The 17,185-nt window shown below is 38.5% G+C and overlaps 1 long non-coding RNA gene and 1 other non-coding gene across 3 annotated transcripts in view; both read right to left on the bottom strand.

The window, feature by feature from the left end:
- The window catches only part of LOC103098759 (uncharacterized), a 54,250-nt gene that overhangs the window by 22,631 nt on the left and 14,434 nt on the right, over positions 1-17,185 (bottom strand). The window lies entirely within an intron of this gene.
- Positions 1,191-1,300, bottom strand: LOC130458618 (U6 spliceosomal RNA). The gene has a single exon (XR_008918031.1). It is a non-coding gene; the product is annotated as a U6 spliceosomal RNA (small nuclear RNA).

The following is a 17,185-nucleotide window of genomic DNA, read 5'->3' as shown; positions in this document are numbered from 1 at the left end:
TGATACACTTGTCAAATTTGTGGGAGACAGTTAGGAGCATAGCTACATGCTGGTAGACAGAATTAGGATACAAAAGGACCAAGAAAAATATCTGTTCACATAATATGCAATAGAGCTAACTGTAAAATTTTCCTTCATTGTGATTCTACTCCAATCCCTCATAATGGCGTGAAGGTGACTCAGATTTCTAGATAGTTACGACAGAAGAACACAGATTTTGATACTTGCAACAGAATGCCTCTGTAGATTGGAGGCAACTAAATGTTGAGTGATTTTTTGGCTAATATTTTGGCTAGTAGCTGATGAATTCTATAGTCTTGGAAACCCACAAAAGAGATAAAAATGTGAAATGACCATTAGTCTCTTAAAAATATTTAATTTTGGGGGGCAGCTGGGTGGCTCAGTGATTGAGAGTCAGGCCTAGAGACGGGAGGTCCTGGGTTCAAGGACACTTTCTACCTGGGTGACCCTGTGCAAGTCACTTGACCCCCATTGCCTAGCCCTTAACATTCTTCTGCCCTGGAACCAATATGCAGTATTGATTCTAAGATAGAATGTAAGGGTTTAAAAATATTTTTTATTTTCCCAATTATATATTATAATAATTTTTAATATGTTTTCAAAATTGTAAAATCCAAAATGTCTCCATCCCCCCCCCAAAGAGATGGTAATCAATTTGATCTGGGTTACATATCTATATATTATATTATGTATATATTATATATGTATAATCATGTAAAACACATTTTTATATTGGTCATTGTTATAAGAGAATACTCATATAAAACCAAAACTACAAAATAAAAACACAAATAAACTAAAGTGGAAAATCATACATTTTGATCTGCCTTCTGACTGACAATTTTTTTCTCTGGAGGTGGATAGCATTCTTTGTCCTACGTCCTTGTCCTGGATCATTGTATTGCTGAGAATAGCTAAGTCTTTTACAGTTGATCATTGTACAATATTGCTATTGCAGTGTACAATGTTCACCTGGTTCTACTTATTTCACTCTGTATCAGTTCACATAGGTCTTTCCAGCTTTTTCCTGAAATCATTCTGCTCATCATTTCTTATAACACAATAATATTCCATTACCATCGTCATACCACAATTTGTTCAGCTGTTCCCCAATTGTTGGATATCCCCTCTATTTCCAATTCTTTGCCACCACAAAAAGAGCTGCAATAGAAAACATGGAATGTTTCACAAATTTGCATGTCATCCTTGCACAGGGGTCACACTAATCTCTGTATCATCCCAATTTTAATATACAGTACATGCTGCTAAAGTGAGCACAACCATTAATGTCTTTAATGCTCCATTCCTGCTTGTGGAATGCAATTGAAAAGTGGTAGAAAAGGCTGCTAAGAAGTACCCAGTTTTAGGTCATCTAAGTAGCTAGATAGAGAAGTAGAAAGAATGTTAAACTCGATAAAGGAAAACCTGAACTCAAATATGCCTCATTTACTTATTGACTGTGCAGTCTTGGGTAAATTCATTTACCCTCTCAGGCTCAGTTTCCTCATATGTAAAATGAGGATAATAATAGTACCTACTTCCCAGGGTTGTTGTGCAGATTAAATACAAATATATTTATTTTATTTTAGTTTTAGTTTTTTTTTAATTTTCCATGGTTTTATGATTCTTCTTGTCTGCCTCCTTTCTTCCCTCTGCCCCCCCCTCCCGGAACTGACAAGCAATTCCCCTGGGTTATACATATATTATTACTCAAATCCTATTTCCATATTATTTATTTTTGTAATAAAGTAATCTTTTAAAACACCCCCCAAGTCATATACCCATATAAATAAGTGATAAATCATATGTTTTTTTTTCTGCATGTCTACTCCCATAGTTCTTTCTCCAGATATGGATAACATTCTTTCTCATCAGTCCCTCAGAATTGTCCTGGATCATTGCATTGCTGTTAGTAGCAAAGTCTATTACATTTGATCATCCCACAGTGTTTCAGTAACTGTGTATAATGCTCTCCTGGTTTTGTTCATTTCACTCCACATCAGGTCATGTACTTCTTTCCAGGTCTTATAGAAATCAAGCAGTTCATCATTCCTTAGAGCTCAATAGTATTCCACCATCATCATATACCACAATTTGTTCAGCCATTCCTCAATCAAGGGACAAACCCCCTAAATGAGAGTATATTTATATAGCACTTTGAAAACCGTAACTAACTATTAAATATTAGCTACTTACAAACTTTAATTAAACTATTGGTATTATTAAACATTTTCACTGAGTCCTTCCAACATTTGTCTTTTTATTCTTTTGTCCGCTTTGCTAAACATGGGGATAAGCTGACTCACAGTTGTTTTAATTTACATTTCCCCATTACCGATTTGAAGCATTTTCTCATGGCCATTGGTAGCTTGGATTTCTTCCTTTGAAAACTGCTTCTTCATATCCTTTTGCCTTTGTCCATCAGGGCATGTCTCCTGTTCTTATGATTTAAATCAATTCCCTTTGTAGCTTAGAAATAAGGTCTTTAACACAGAAACTTGTGACAAAGATTTCTTTTTTTTCAGTTAGGACTTCTTTCCTACCATTTAAGTAGAGTCTAATTAATGTGCATGGCTATTTTGACTATACGTACTAAGAAACTAACTCTACAGTTTTAAAAAATGTTTTGAATGATATAGCCTTTTTGAAAGTCAGGGCTTGAATCAAGAAACAAGACTATGCTCCAATGCCTGCTTTACTCCAAGTCCCAGTTAGAGTGGCTGAACATGCAGATGCTTCAGTAACAGAGCCTTGAACTCAGCTTGATTAAAAGCATTTCAATATGAATAGAAAATTAAATCACTTGTTTTTTTCCTTGTATCTGGATTTATGCCTTTTAATTGACTTCTACTGCATTGAATTACAAGTTTCTTTTTTTTTTTAAACTCTTACTTTCCTTCTTAGAATCAACACTATGTATTGGTTCCAATGCAGAAGAGCAGTAAGGGCTAGACAATTTGGGGTAAGTGATTTGCCCAGAGTCAGACAGCTAAGAAATGTCTGAGGACAGATCTGAACCTAGGAACTTCCATCCCTGCGCCTGGTTCTCAGTTCACTGAGCCACCTAGCTGCCCATTCCTATTTAATTACTAAATTTCTTGAAATATAGTTTCAACTTGCCTCAAGATAATTTCTGAATTTTAAGATAGCCAGGGAGGAATAAAGGAAACTTTGAACCATTTTGCTATTAGTAACTCAAACTTAAAGACAAGACTTTCTACCTGGATAAATAATTGGGTTTTCTTTCATTTGTTCTGTCAAATCTCCATTTCTGCCCAAAGCAGCAGCAGAAGTCATGAAGTAGAAAGGTTAAGAGTGCCATCTTGTGTACAAAATGCAACTTGGGTTACTATAATTTCCAGAGCAGAGAACTTGTTAAAAGACATATGAATAATTAAAAATGATTCTTCTATATGTCAGATAGTTTCTCAGCAGTACATAGTGGTGGTATGCATGAAAGATTATCTATACTTAATTCACTTTTCCAGAGCATAGGATAGAGGAATTATAGCCTGTCTCCCTTGAAAATCTTGCCTGAGTGGGCAGCTGGGTGGCTCAGTGGATTGAGTCAGATCTCGACACAGGAGGTACTAGGTTCAAATCTGACCTCAGACACTCCCCAGCTGTGTGACCCTGGGCAAGTCACTTACTCCCATTGCCCAGCCCTTACCACTCTTCTGACTTGGGGCCAATATACAGCATTGACTCTAAGACAGAAGTTAAAGAAAAAAAAAGAAAGAAAATCTTGCCTGATGTCATGAAGGTTGGCTTGATTTGGTCTATAAAAGTTGTCCAGCCCAGATTCATTCATTCTGTCTGTCAAGCAGTCGATAAACATTAATTATGTAAGTACTATGTGCCAGGCACAGTGCTAAGTACTGTGGATACAAATGCACAAAAGAAAGACAATATCTACCCTCCAGGAGCTTATAATCTAACAGGAGAAGATGACACACACAAAAAGCTAAAAGGCATAGAAGGAAAAGAAGAGAGAAGACACCTGGCACAGGGGCATGATGGATCAAAGGAGTATAACCACGAGGGAAGCAAAAAGATGGCTGGCATGGCTTCCCTCCTTAAATGAAAGTTTGGGTGGAAGCTCAACATTCCATCCTCCAATTAGAGAGGAAGAGAGTATTGAGGAGATATGAGTATTTAGGTTAATGTGATATTTTAGGATGATGAAGTTCCTGGGTGGGGAGTGATGTAAAAGGAGGGCAACAATGGGGGCAGCTGGGTATCTCAGTGGATTGAGAGCCAGACCTAGAGACGAGAGGTCCTAGGTTCAAATCTGATCTCAGACACTTCCCAGCTGTGTGACCCTGGGCAAGTCATTTAGCCCCATTGCCCCATTGCCTAGCTCTTACCACTCTTCTGCCTTGGAGCAATACACAGTATTGACTCCAAGATGGAAGGTAAGGGTTTAAAAAAAAATGAAGGCAATGAAGCAATGAAGATTCTTCCTTTGAGCAAAACACTCTTCAGTGAATAATGGGGGGGGGAGACCTTTTGACAATTTAATTCAGGAACAATTTTTTAAAAGTTTAATTAATTAATTAAGGATATTTTTCCATGGTTACATAAATCATGTTCTTTCTCTCCCCCTCTTCCCACCCCCTCCCATAGCCAACATGCAATTTCACTGGGTTTTACATGTGTCATTGATCATGACCCATTTCCATATTATTGATATTTGCACCAAGGCGATCATTTAGAGTCTACATCCTCAGTCATATCCCCATCGTACCATGTGATCAAGAAGGTGTTTTTTCTTCTGTGTTTCTACTCCCACAGTTCTTTCTCTGGATGTGGATAGTGTTCTTTCTCATAAGTCCCTCAGAATTGTCCTGGATCATTGCATCAGCAACAATTTTTTTAAAGTGCCCACTCTCTGTAAGTATTGTATTAGGCACTTCAGAAACAAAATCAAAAATAAAATGATCTCTGCCCATTGCCCTCGTATTTCCCCCTATATTTAGGGTTAGCTTCAGCTTGACAGAGAAAAGATTTTACTTATTTTCTTCTCTCTTATTATCCCCTCTATCCTGAGTTAGGACTAGCTTAAGCGCAAATGTATCCAGTAGCACCCAGAAAACCCCTGGTTCTGGCAAATTATGGTGGTAGATGTTAAGGTTATTGATGACAATGATGTAATAATGATTAAGAAAAGTCTGTCACCCATCTTGTATAGAATGTGAATGAAAGAAGGATCTCCAATCTTGTAACTGTAGAGAACTTCCAATGTGAAAACTCTCTCTTCTAAAAAAGATTGCAATGATTGAAGATTAATAGATAAGACTTAAGGAGTTTTTTTCATTCTGAGACCAATTCTATTCACTCCCTCTGAACACAGTCCAATTGGTGAGGTTATTCCACTAGTTTGATGGCTTAAAGGTTTTCTTCCAAGAGGGTATTGCCTATAGCTTTAGGCTATTTCACTGAAATTCCTCTGGAATTCTCTTCCTCTTCATCTCTACCTTCTGGCTTCCCTGGCTTCCTAGGCTTCCTTTAGATCTCAGCTAAAATCCCACCTTCTATAAGAAGCTTTTATCAATCTCCTTTAGTGCTTGTGCTTCCTCTTTGTTGATTCTCTCCGTTTTTTCCTGCATATAGCTTGCTTCTATATAGTTGTTTTCATGTTGTCTCTGATTACCAGTAATATGGGAGCTCTTTGAGAACAAGAACAGCCTTTTCCCTTTCTCTCAAATCTCAGTGTTTCGTGAGTGTCTAGTGCCCAGTGGGTGCATAGTATATGCTTGTTGACTGACAAATAACTCTTCAGCAATCCTCTGAATAGAATCAAGTGAGGAATAAAGGAGACAGTTCTGACAAATGTGTCTGGTTCTATTATGGAGGAATGTCCTATATAATCTCTAAGCAAAAGAAATTCCTGACATTGTGAATTTCTCCTGATGTGTGTTTTTTGTTTTTGTTTGTTATTTTGGCAAATGATTCTATGCTTATTGCAGCATCAAGTCCCAAATTTAACAGATCCTTCTCAATGAAAAGGCTCAGTGAGATCGATCATGTTCCCTCAAAAAGATTGACCTAGCAATAAATACAAGACCAACCAAAGGGATAAAGAATGTCTATTATCCATACTATAATATACAGTTAGGTAATCAACCCTTTGAGTTGGTCCATCATCAAGTCCATCACAATTTCACTTTTCTAATTGTATCTCCAGCATTTGGCACAGAGGTTGATATAGAGTATTTAATAAATGTTTTTCCATTCATTTCATATATGTATGTAGAAATCTATGATACTTTGCATCAGGTTCCAGGTACTCTCTCCAACCACCATTCTACAATCCCACATGGCTACCATTTCCACCAATTCCTTTTCCAGTACACATTGCTGCCTGATTCCTTGGGACTACTCCACCCCGGGTTAAACCTCTATGGACAATAATAAACTATCTGAATTCAATCTTCAATGATGAATAAATACCCACATTCTCATTCCCAGCCTATTGATTCTGAACTCCCAATGGTCACCGTTAAACCCTTTTTATGGCCTACTACTGATAGCTCCCTTATCGTTATTCTCACTAAAACCCCTAAATCTACCTGCCCTTTTCATTGTGCTCTCTGGATTACCTGCTCCACTGTAAATAATCTTTCATCTTAATTTTTCTTTCCTCTCTTTCCATATTTTTGCATGCATTGAGACCTGGGTCCCTCCTAATGACAAGGCTTACCAGGCCACCCTTTCCAGTACTAGTTGTACTTTCCAATATCCTTAAGTTAAAATACTCCTTACTCTTCATTTCCACTTCCAGGTTTCTAGATTCTCCTTCTGCCGCCATCAGTCAGTAACCTTTGTTCCTTTGAAGAATACCTATTTATCACCCAATCCTGATTCTGGTGACTATTATCTACTGATCTTCAGGATACTCCTTTCCTCAATGAGTTCAATGGCTGCTTCATAGTATTTCCTACCCAAATCCTGACCTTATATTAAAGGACTTCTTAGTGATTCTCATTCAAATATCCTACCCATCTAAGTTTCTCAACTTACTCATTCCCCAAAACCCACTCCTGACTCCATCTCAGCTCTGTATGGAAATGGTCATAACCCACCCACAAATGCACCATTTCCATTATTTATGAACTCTGAAATTCTTTTATCTGATCAGTATATTCTGTCTTTCTGCCTTTCATTATGCCTTATAACCCTAAAAATCTATTCTTTATCATCATGGTGGCCTTTAATTCCTCAATGTTTTAGTTCTTTCCAAAGCTATGAGATCATTCACCAAGATGTCTTTCTTTTACTCTCCTTCTGAACTCACCTCACTAAGATGACCTCCATAACTTTCTCCTCAATCATCCTTGTGTCACATCAAAAGGTGAGCCTTATTACTAAGGCAAACCCCTCTATAAATCCAAGTGGTTCCATTCCATTCCATCATCTAGCTTATTGTTTCCCCTTATCACCCCACTCTCTCATCTATCTTCAGTTTTACTGAGTGCTTCCTTACTGTCTACAAACATGCCCCCATTTTCTCTGTCCTTAAAACCACAATTCTATCCAGCCATCTCTTTTAGCCATAATCCTATGTCTAGCTTGTCTCATTTTTGTAATTAAACAAAATCTTCCTTGAGAAGACTTGTCTATAAGCAATTTTTTCACTTCGTTTTCTCTTACTCTCTTCTTAAATCTCAGCATCCAGGTTTCTGACTTCATCATTCAAGAGAAACTTCTCTTTCTAAAGTTATCAATCATCTTCTTACTCATTGTATATCTTTCTCAATCTCATCCTTCTTGACCTCTTTACAGACTTTTGACTCTGTGCCAATCACCTTCTTCTCCTAGACATTCTTTTCTCTCTTGATTTTCCAACACTGCTTTCTCCTGGTTCTCCTCCAACCTTTCTGACTGCTCCTTCTCAGCCTCCTTTGTTGGATCTTCATCCAGGTCACACTCATTAACCATTAGAGTTTCCATAACTCTTTCCTTGGTCCGTTTCTTTTCCCCCTCTATACTTATTTCACTTGGTGATCTCATCAGCTCCCATGGATTCAACTACCATCTCTATGCAGGTTTATTTACCCAGCCCTAACTTCCTTCCTGATCTCATATCACATCTCTAACCATTGCAGCCCAGATATCTGATAGACATCTTAAGCTCAATACATCCAAAACTGAATTCATCATCTCTCCCCTCAAAAATCCTCCCCTCTTCCTAAATTCCCTATTATTTTCAAGGGTTCCACTTTGCTTCCAGCCACTCAACTTAATACCTTTATGTTGGGCAGTATATTAGATGACCAGAATGGGGTCATCTACATTTACTTTGGGGACTAGAGAGAGAAGCATGAAAGAGTCAAAGAGATGGAAAGAGAGGAGAGAGATTGGTCCTATCTACCCCTAGAGAAGATGACACAAGTTGTCTTTTAGAAGGACAGAATGTGTTCCTTTAGAGACTGGGTTGAATATAGAAGTTAAAGATTGGAGCTGGCTCTCCCTCCTTGAGGAGAAAGGTATAGCTCTCCACCAAGCTTCAGTTCCCTTCCTTGATGTTATGAGACAAGCAGACTGAATCTAAGAGGAATAACTCTTTTATTCTAAGGGACACACAAGACAGGAAGAGTGGGGTTGTTGGGGAAGGAAAGTGGGAATGGGAAATACCTATGAGCTAACAACTGACCCCCTCCCCAAATCCTGTGGGTTCAGGCTATCTACATGACCCTTCTTGATCCGTTGTGAGATTTTTGTCCTTTCTTCTATCTAACCTAATTGTGGTTTGATGTTCAAAGGAAAATTTTTAGGGAATAGAGAGAATTCTTCTTTGGGTGAATGGCTTCCTAACAAAGTTCCATTCACTCCTTTATCTTCAGCTGGATTCAAGGGGATTTTGGGTTGTCTGAGAGGTGGTCAATGCTCAAAAAGGTCCTCTTTCTCAGAGGTTTCTCAGACCAACCACTCCAGGAGAGCTCCTAAAGAGAAGTGAGGTGACCTGGAAGTTTCTCCTCAGCTCTTCAATGTTCCTGGAATTCTCCGTCTTCTTTCCCTTCCCCTGTTTGGGTTGCTCTTTTCCATACTGGATCTGATTTTCTCTATTACAGCAGATAGGTTGCACAGTGGATAGAACATCAGGGTTGGAATTTGGAGGACCTCCATTCAAATCTAGCCTAAGACACTTCCTAGCTGTATGACCCTAGGAAAGTCACTTAACCCTGATTACTGTAACTACACTGCTGGAAACACTCATCATTTTATGATTGGGGCTATGGCAACACCCTGCTTTTGAGTCTCTGCTTCAAGTCTCTCCCCACTTCAATCCATCCTCTACTCAGCTATCAAATCAATCTTCCAAAAGCCCGGTCTGACCATGCCACCACCACCATCTCTCATTCAATTAGCTCCAATGGCTTCCTATAAGCCTCCAAGGTAAAATATAAAATCCTCTGTTTGACTTATAAAGCCCTTTATAACCTGAATCCTTCCCATCTTTCTCATCTTCTTATGACTTACCCCACTCCACCCCCAGCCAAGTACTATTCAGTCTATTAACACTTGTCTCTTTGCTCTTTTTTCACACAGAACACTTTATCTCCTGACCCAAGGCATTTTTACTTGCTGTCTTTGAAATCTAGAACATTTTCCTTCATCTCAGCTGCCAGGTTTCCCTAGCTTTCTTCAAATTATCAGCTAAAGGCTTACTTCCTACAAGAAGTCTTTCCTAATCCCTCTTAATGTGATTGTCTTCTTTTTGTTGATTATCCTCAATTTGTCTCATCTCTCTCTCTCTCTCTCTCTCTCTCTCTCTCTCTCTCCCTCTCTCTCTCTCTCTCTCTCTCTCTCTCTCTCTCTATATATATATATATATATATATATATATATATATATATATATACACACACACACACACACATATATCTTGTTTGTACTTGCTGTTTGCATGTTATCTCCCTTACTAAATATAAACTCCTTGAGATCAAGCATTGGCCTTTGTCTTCTTTTGTATTCTTAGGGCTTAACACAGTGCCTGACACATTGTAGATACTTAACATAATATATTTGACTGACTGATTGCTGATGGGCAGTGAACTGGCCAAGCATTAAAGAAGAGAAAAGAGCTGGCAAGATTGCACTTGCAAAACTTCTCAGTACTTTCAACAGGTCCAAGTTTTTCTTTTCACAAATTCTCCTCTTTGGTATTATCAGTGTTTTTTCTAAGGATGCTATGTGCCTATGAGGAATCATACAGCACCACAATATCTGAAGATCCAGAATAGTAGATTACCCAAAGTGTGTTTGTGTTTGTGCATGTGCGTATGCATGTGCATCTGTGTGTGTGTGTGTGTGTGTGTGTGTGTGTGTGTGTGTGTGTGTGTGTGTGTGTGTGGTCTAGGCCACATTTATATCTGGTGGATAGAAATTGGTGGCCAACCATGCATAAGTAGTATAAAAGATTTCAACCAGGAAATGTGATCAAAAAAGGATGTGGGCTAGTCTCAGTGCAAGAGTGCAGGCTAACAGATGGAGAGCTTGTGTGCTGCCCTGGTAACCACAGAATAAATACTAAGAGACCTGGAAGAAGGCCCCTCTGAATACTGGGTAGATCTTCTCAGGGAGATTTATGGAAGAACACAGACATGAACTACACTAGAATAATTGATGTGGACGGGTTATGGTCAGCACAGTTGGAAGATATAGCCACATAAATGAGATGATAGATCCATTGAAGTTCAGAACAAAATGCCCTCTTATGCCAAGGGTTTTGTGACTCCATTTAAAAGTTCTACCCACCCCCCCCCCCAGCCTGGACTATTTTCTTCCTGCTCTTTCCTGAAGAGTCAGCATTCTTTCCACTCCCTGTATCACATTATTGCTATTCTCCATTTAAACACAGAATAGGTGGCTTGAAAAAAAATTAGGAAAAACAATTCCTACATTTCATTTGCAAAACATTGGAGATACAATAATTTGGATGATAATTAAGTTTCAAATACCTGGATTCAGAAGGTGCAAGACTAACTAAAGCTGAAGTTCCACAATTCTAGCTTAATTCAATGTTGATTTATTAATTAAGTTGCTAATATGTTCTGTGCAAAACTCTATCCCTGGTCCTGAGGAATGAAGATGAGGCAAATTTTCCACTCTCAAGAAGCTGATGGCCTACTGAGTTTATAATTATAAATTGTAACATAATTGTGGGAATATAGAATCTTAGAGTTCTAAGAGATCATTTAACCTGTCCCTTCTTTGTTAGGATAGGACTATATCCAAACATTTCAGGCAGGATAGAAACTGGACCTATGACTCTATTGGTAGTATGAGCAAATCCCTATATCACCCTATACCAGGTAAGGAAGCTCCTCCCATCAAAGCAGTCAGTATCTTTTTTACAACTTACAGTCTTAAAGAGAATTACCAGGGGGAAGTTAGGTGGCTCAGTGGATTGAGAGCCAGGCCCAGAGAGGGGAAGGGTCTTGGGTTCAAACTGACCTCAGATACTTCCTAGCTATGTGACCCTAGACAAGTCACAACCTCCATTGCCTAGCCCTTACCACTCTTCTGCTTGAGAACCAATGTACAGTGTTGATTTAAGATAGAAGGTAAGGGTTAATATAAAAAAAATTTTAAAGAGTTGCCTGGATCAATGAGAGATTAAGAAATTTACCCAAGAACAACACACTGCCAATGTGTATCAGAGGTGGAATTTGAACCCAGGACTTCCTGGTTTTGAGGCCAGCTCTCTATCCAAAATGCACACTGCATCTAATTTTAAGCAAAAAAAATTTTAATTCCTATTGCTCTTTTTAAAATCTAAATTTATTTGTTACATTAAGTTATCTCAGTAACTCCTTAACCTCTCCTTATTAGAGAAAGCATCATTAGACAAAAAGACACTTGTATATATAAACCTATGTCTTGCTTATTTCTGTTTATTGGCTCTTTCTCTAGAGTTAGACATACACAAGTCATTCTTCAAACAATATTTCTCTTGCTGTATGTAATGTTCTCTTGGTTCTACTCATTTTCCCAAGGTGATCAGGAAAAAGGAAAAGATTCTATACATTCTAAAGGATTTATAACGGCTCTCTTGGTGGTCACAAAGAAATGGAAATTGAGGGGATGCCCACTAATTGGGGAATGGCTAGACAAGTGGTGGCATATGATTGTGATGAAATACTACTGTGCCCTAAAAAATTAACTGAGCAGCTTTGTTCCTATTATTGTTTAATCCGTCAAACAAGACAAATCTAAAACTTCTGTCAATAGCCTATTGTGACTTATCAGATTATATATAGATATCATTAATTATCATTTTCAGTCAAAAATCCATGTCACAATAAACCAAGGTAAAGAACACATACACCTGAGTCCTATCAGATAGGGAAATATCAAGATAATACAATATCTCCTTGTTCCCCTCTACTAGACCACCTTGCCCTTTTCCTGTGCTAGCCATTATTTTTTTGTTTGGCTTTGCCTCCCACAGAAGACAGAAGAGGGCAGTTGTTCATCCAATCAGGGCTCCCTAGTCCACTTAAATAACTGTTAATCAACAGTCAGTCAAAGGGGATAACTCCCCATCCAGAACACATGTCTGAAGAGGGAGGGGGAAAGGATATTAAAAATAAGTGAATTTTATATCTTCTCCTGGCATACTTTTTTTTCTTCAAGAGTTCTCATTTGTCCCAGAGGAAGTACCCTTCCTATTCTACACTTCCACAAAGAGCTGGCCACTCTTAAAGAGTTCCCAGATCTAGAAAAGGAAAACATAATCTGATTTGAAAATCAGTTCTAGCCCTTGGTTAAGGAAACAGTTCTCTCTCCCCTCCCAATATATCCTCCACTAACTCATCTCTAAAGTCTAAAGTTTTTTCATTCAAAACCTGTGCCTGTAAGTCAGGGTCTCATTCCTTGAGAAAATACAAATACCGCAATTACTCTAGGAAGGGATAATATTTCTTAGCAGTAACAGCAGTGTAAAGCATTCCTTTTTAACAGGATAGCTGAGAGCAGGCTTTCATAGTTGTGGCTGTCCTAAGCCATAGTCATTTTCCAGGACTGATGAGCTTAAGGAAATCGTGGGCTCTAGTTTGGGCACTAGTCAGTTCTGATCACCATGGAAGCGATAAAGAGTGTATAGCATAAGGAGGGTGTACCATAAAGGAGGAGAAACCAGGTTTCCCTGGAAAGGATTCCCCTGGACTGGCATTCAGCTGGAAGTAGAGTTAGTTAATGGTTGTGGAAACAAATGCAGGGTATGTGAATTGGGACTCATGATTTAGGACTTGGACACCGGTGAACCTAGATGCAGCTGATCAATTGTACACTTCTTGGCTTTTACCTCCCGAGGAGGTATTTAAGGAATTCTATTGGTATTCACAAAGCAATTTGTTGGCATGGGACCCAATACCACAGAGAAAGTCCTATGAAAGAGTCTGCATTAATCACAGGCCATGGACCAACTGTAGCTACAGTGGAAAGAGCACTGGCCTTGGAGTCAGAGAACCTGATTCAAATCACAAGTCTGATGCTAACTATGCAGGTCACATTGGACAAGACAATCTTCCTGGGCTTCAGTTTCCTCATCTGTAAAAATTGAGGGAGTTGGATTAATTAATCTGATTTCTGTAAATGTTTTTGTCTTAATATTCTGATAAGTACATTTCAATGTAATTGATTTCTAATTTCCTATGCATTTTGATTTCAATTTCCTATGAATATATATTGTAGATATATATATTATGAGCATATGTATACATATGAATTGTACATTTAAAATTCCTCATATCCACTGTCATAGAATCATGAGATTTCTAGTTGGATAGCACCTTTGAGGTCATCTATTTGAATCCTCTCATTTTCCAGATGAGGAAACATTGGTGCAGAGATGTAAAGTAACTTGCTCAGTTTCACTCTGCATGTAGCAAAGCTAGATTTGAACATAGGCTCTCAGTTTTCTCTACTATATATCATACTGCCTCTACATGCACACGTATATAGACTTTTTGGATTTTCAGGGGACTCTCTCAGTCTTTTCAGTGGTGTCTGACTCTCTGTGAACCTATCTGTGGTTTTCTTGGTGAAAAGACTGAAATAGGTCAGCATTGGCTTCTCCAACTCATTTTACAGATTAGGAAACTGAAGCAGAGTGAAAAATTGCCCAGGATTACACAGTTAGTGTCTAGGACAGTTTTGAACTCAGGTCTTTAAGACTCCAAGCAATCTTTTTAAAAGTGATATACCAAGAAAGTTCTGATCATTTTCCTTTGGAGTGTGCCTCAGTATTTGCCGATTGTAAATCAACCATTGATTTGCTAAAAGAAGGTACCCCCTTGAGCCCATAAACACACGCTCCTCTTTTTCACTACCTTTTTAAAATATATATGGCGTATAGATAGGACACTATGACAGTGAAGAAGCCAGACCTAATTGAAAAGGATGCCAGTAGAATGGTAGTTAAGAATGTTTTCAAGGTCTGAAGGATCCCTAGAAACATCCCCAGAATTCTCCCCAAAACAGGGTGCCCTCTAATTGAGAATGTGGCACAAGAAATAAAGTCCTCATGCTATTGGTTGAACTAAAAGGATGGGTTTTACTTTGATATTATACATAAGTATAGCCTGTTGGAAGTCTGAGCAGTCAAGTGACTTTGGATGGTATTTGGTACTCCTTGACCTTTCCAGGAGGAAATTTAGTGAAACAGCATTTCAGAGTTGGTAGGATCCAAATTTTGGCCAAAGTCTATGAGTTGAGTCTTAATTCCAGGAATAAAAGATTCCCAAATTTAAATGTTCAGGGGTATCCACTTGCAAGAAGAAAAGTCAACTTCATAAACAAGATTTAAGACCAAAAATTGAGGGTTGCAGGCTGGTAAATTTTTCTCACACGGTATTCCATATGGCAAGAACAAATTGGGACTCTGATTTCTTTCCTTTTTTTTTTTAAGACCATAAAGTATTTCACATTTGTTTTTTAAAAACTCTTTGTGGGTTTTTCTGCCATTCACCATAGCAAATGAGCAGAATTTCTCATTCCACAAAAAAATTAGATTGGACTTTAAATATGTAGCAGAACAATGACCATTATTTTATCAGAACTTATCAAACAATTTTCTTCCTGAGTAGACAGGAACTCCTGAACCAGAGCCTCATGGAAAACCAGACTTCAGGTGATACCTGGGAAGCTTAAGGAACATTTAAAGCAATGTCTGAAGTTGATTAGAGTGAATTCTTCAGAGAGAAATGATTTGCATGACCTTCCCAGAGGAGACTGTCATCACACTCAGATATAGACCAGCAAGCCTGCAGTAACTCACACCTGACAACAGGACTGAGTGGACAGTGCTGGCAGAGCAGTTTGTGGTCATCTCAATGGTATGCACCAGGGCCGAGTGAGGCTCTCCCTGAAAATGCAGGTGAGGAAAGAGTCTTCAAAGGCTTCATGTCACCTGGATGTTATTGCTAGAGTACTCCAAAGGAAGAGGAGTGGGCAGAAAGAAGTGTATTGGAAGGAGGTCTCCCTGAAGGTTTATACCCCATCCCCTCAAAGTCCTGGATCATATCAGCCTCTTTCCTCTTGGAAAACTAAAGGAGAGCTGACCACATGACCCATCTCTATCACCATTACAAAGTGAAGAGCTATCCTAAAGAATGACATAATGTTTTACCTGTTTTCCTATCCCAGATTGAGCCAAGATTCAAACTTGGGTCTCAGAGATGGAAGCAGGAAGCTCTACCCATAAAGCCACTGGACCATCTGTGAACTCTTCCTATTATATACTATACCTGATCAAAAATGTTCTGGTCCTGGCATATAGCAATAGTTGGAGGAGAACAGGCAAGTAGATGTAGTATTGGTTTGCGAGTCAGCCCTAGAGACCAAGATCCTGGATTCAAATCTGAACTCTGACACCTCCTAGCTATGTGACCCTGAGCAAGATATTTAATCCCCATCGCCTAGCCCTGACCACTTTGCTACCTTGCAACCAATATACAGTATTGATTCTATGATGGAAGGTAAGGTTTTAAAAAAAGTTTAAGGAAAATACTTGTAGGGTTTTTTCCTAGCAATTAATTTTTATCAAGATTGAAATGTTCATTTTAAATATACTTTACAGATTTCGTCTAAATTTATCTGGTGTCTTTCAGGGCAAATTCCTCATACCCGAAGTTATCAGTAATGGTTTTGTCACACAATTTGGGGTGTGCCTAAAGGAGAGGAAATGAGATGGCTACATGTGTTGTTATACATATCTAAATATTCTTCAAATTCTAGATGTACCAAGGTTAATTACATAGTTTCAAAATCCACAAAAACTAGTTTCTCATTCTTTAAAATCCTCTTTGTCCTCAACCAGAAAGATGGGGTCACATGGAACTTGGGAATATTTTGCATTCTCATTTGTTTCATGGGATGTCTTCTCCCAAAGTTTGATATTCAGCTTACTATTGCCACATGGTCTATGGCTGGACCTTACTTTTCTGACATGGTAGAATCTGATTGATATTATGTTCTATTGACATATCCTTTGAGAACACAGGATCACTTCTGTGCCACAATGAAACACCAGAGTTCATCTTAAAGACCCAAAAGACAAAGGGGAGGCTCCCAGTGAGCATGAACAGATTATAGAACATTATAGCAAAAGCACAGCAGGGAAGTAAAGGGAGCATTAGAAAAAAAGACTAAAAATGTTTTATACATAAAAGTAGCGTGAAAGTAGATGACAAAAGATTAAATGGGAACAAAAGATAACTCCTGAATAACCTGTGTGTACCTGAGTACCATGAAATGTAAAAAATGTCTAGAAGAAAGTTTCCAACAGTGCAAATTAACAGAAATACAGAGCCAAGAGTTCAAATCTCACCTCTGATACTAATGTGTATGACCTTGAACAAGTCACTTAACATTCCAGAGCCTCAATTTCCTCATCTGTAAAACAAGAAGACTCTAAATCTAAAATCCTGGAAGCAGCTAGGTGGCACAGTGGACTGAGAGTCAGGTCCAGAGATGGGTAGTCCTGGGCTTCAAATATGGCTTCAAACACTTCCTAGTTGTGTGACCCTGGGCAAGTCACTTAAGCCCCATTGCCTAGCCCTTGCCACTCTTCTGCCTTAGAACCAATACTGTATTGATTCTAAGATGGAAGGTAAGGTTTTAAAAACAAATAAATACAAATAAATCTAAAATCCTG

Source organism: Monodelphis domestica, chromosome 3 (assembly GCF_027887165.1).
Source record: "Monodelphis domestica isolate mMonDom1 chromosome 3, mMonDom1.pri, whole genome shotgun sequence".
NCBI lineage: Eukaryota > Metazoa > Chordata > Mammalia > Didelphimorphia > Didelphidae > Monodelphis > Monodelphis domestica.
This window is presented reverse-complemented; position numbering and strand designations above follow the sequence as displayed.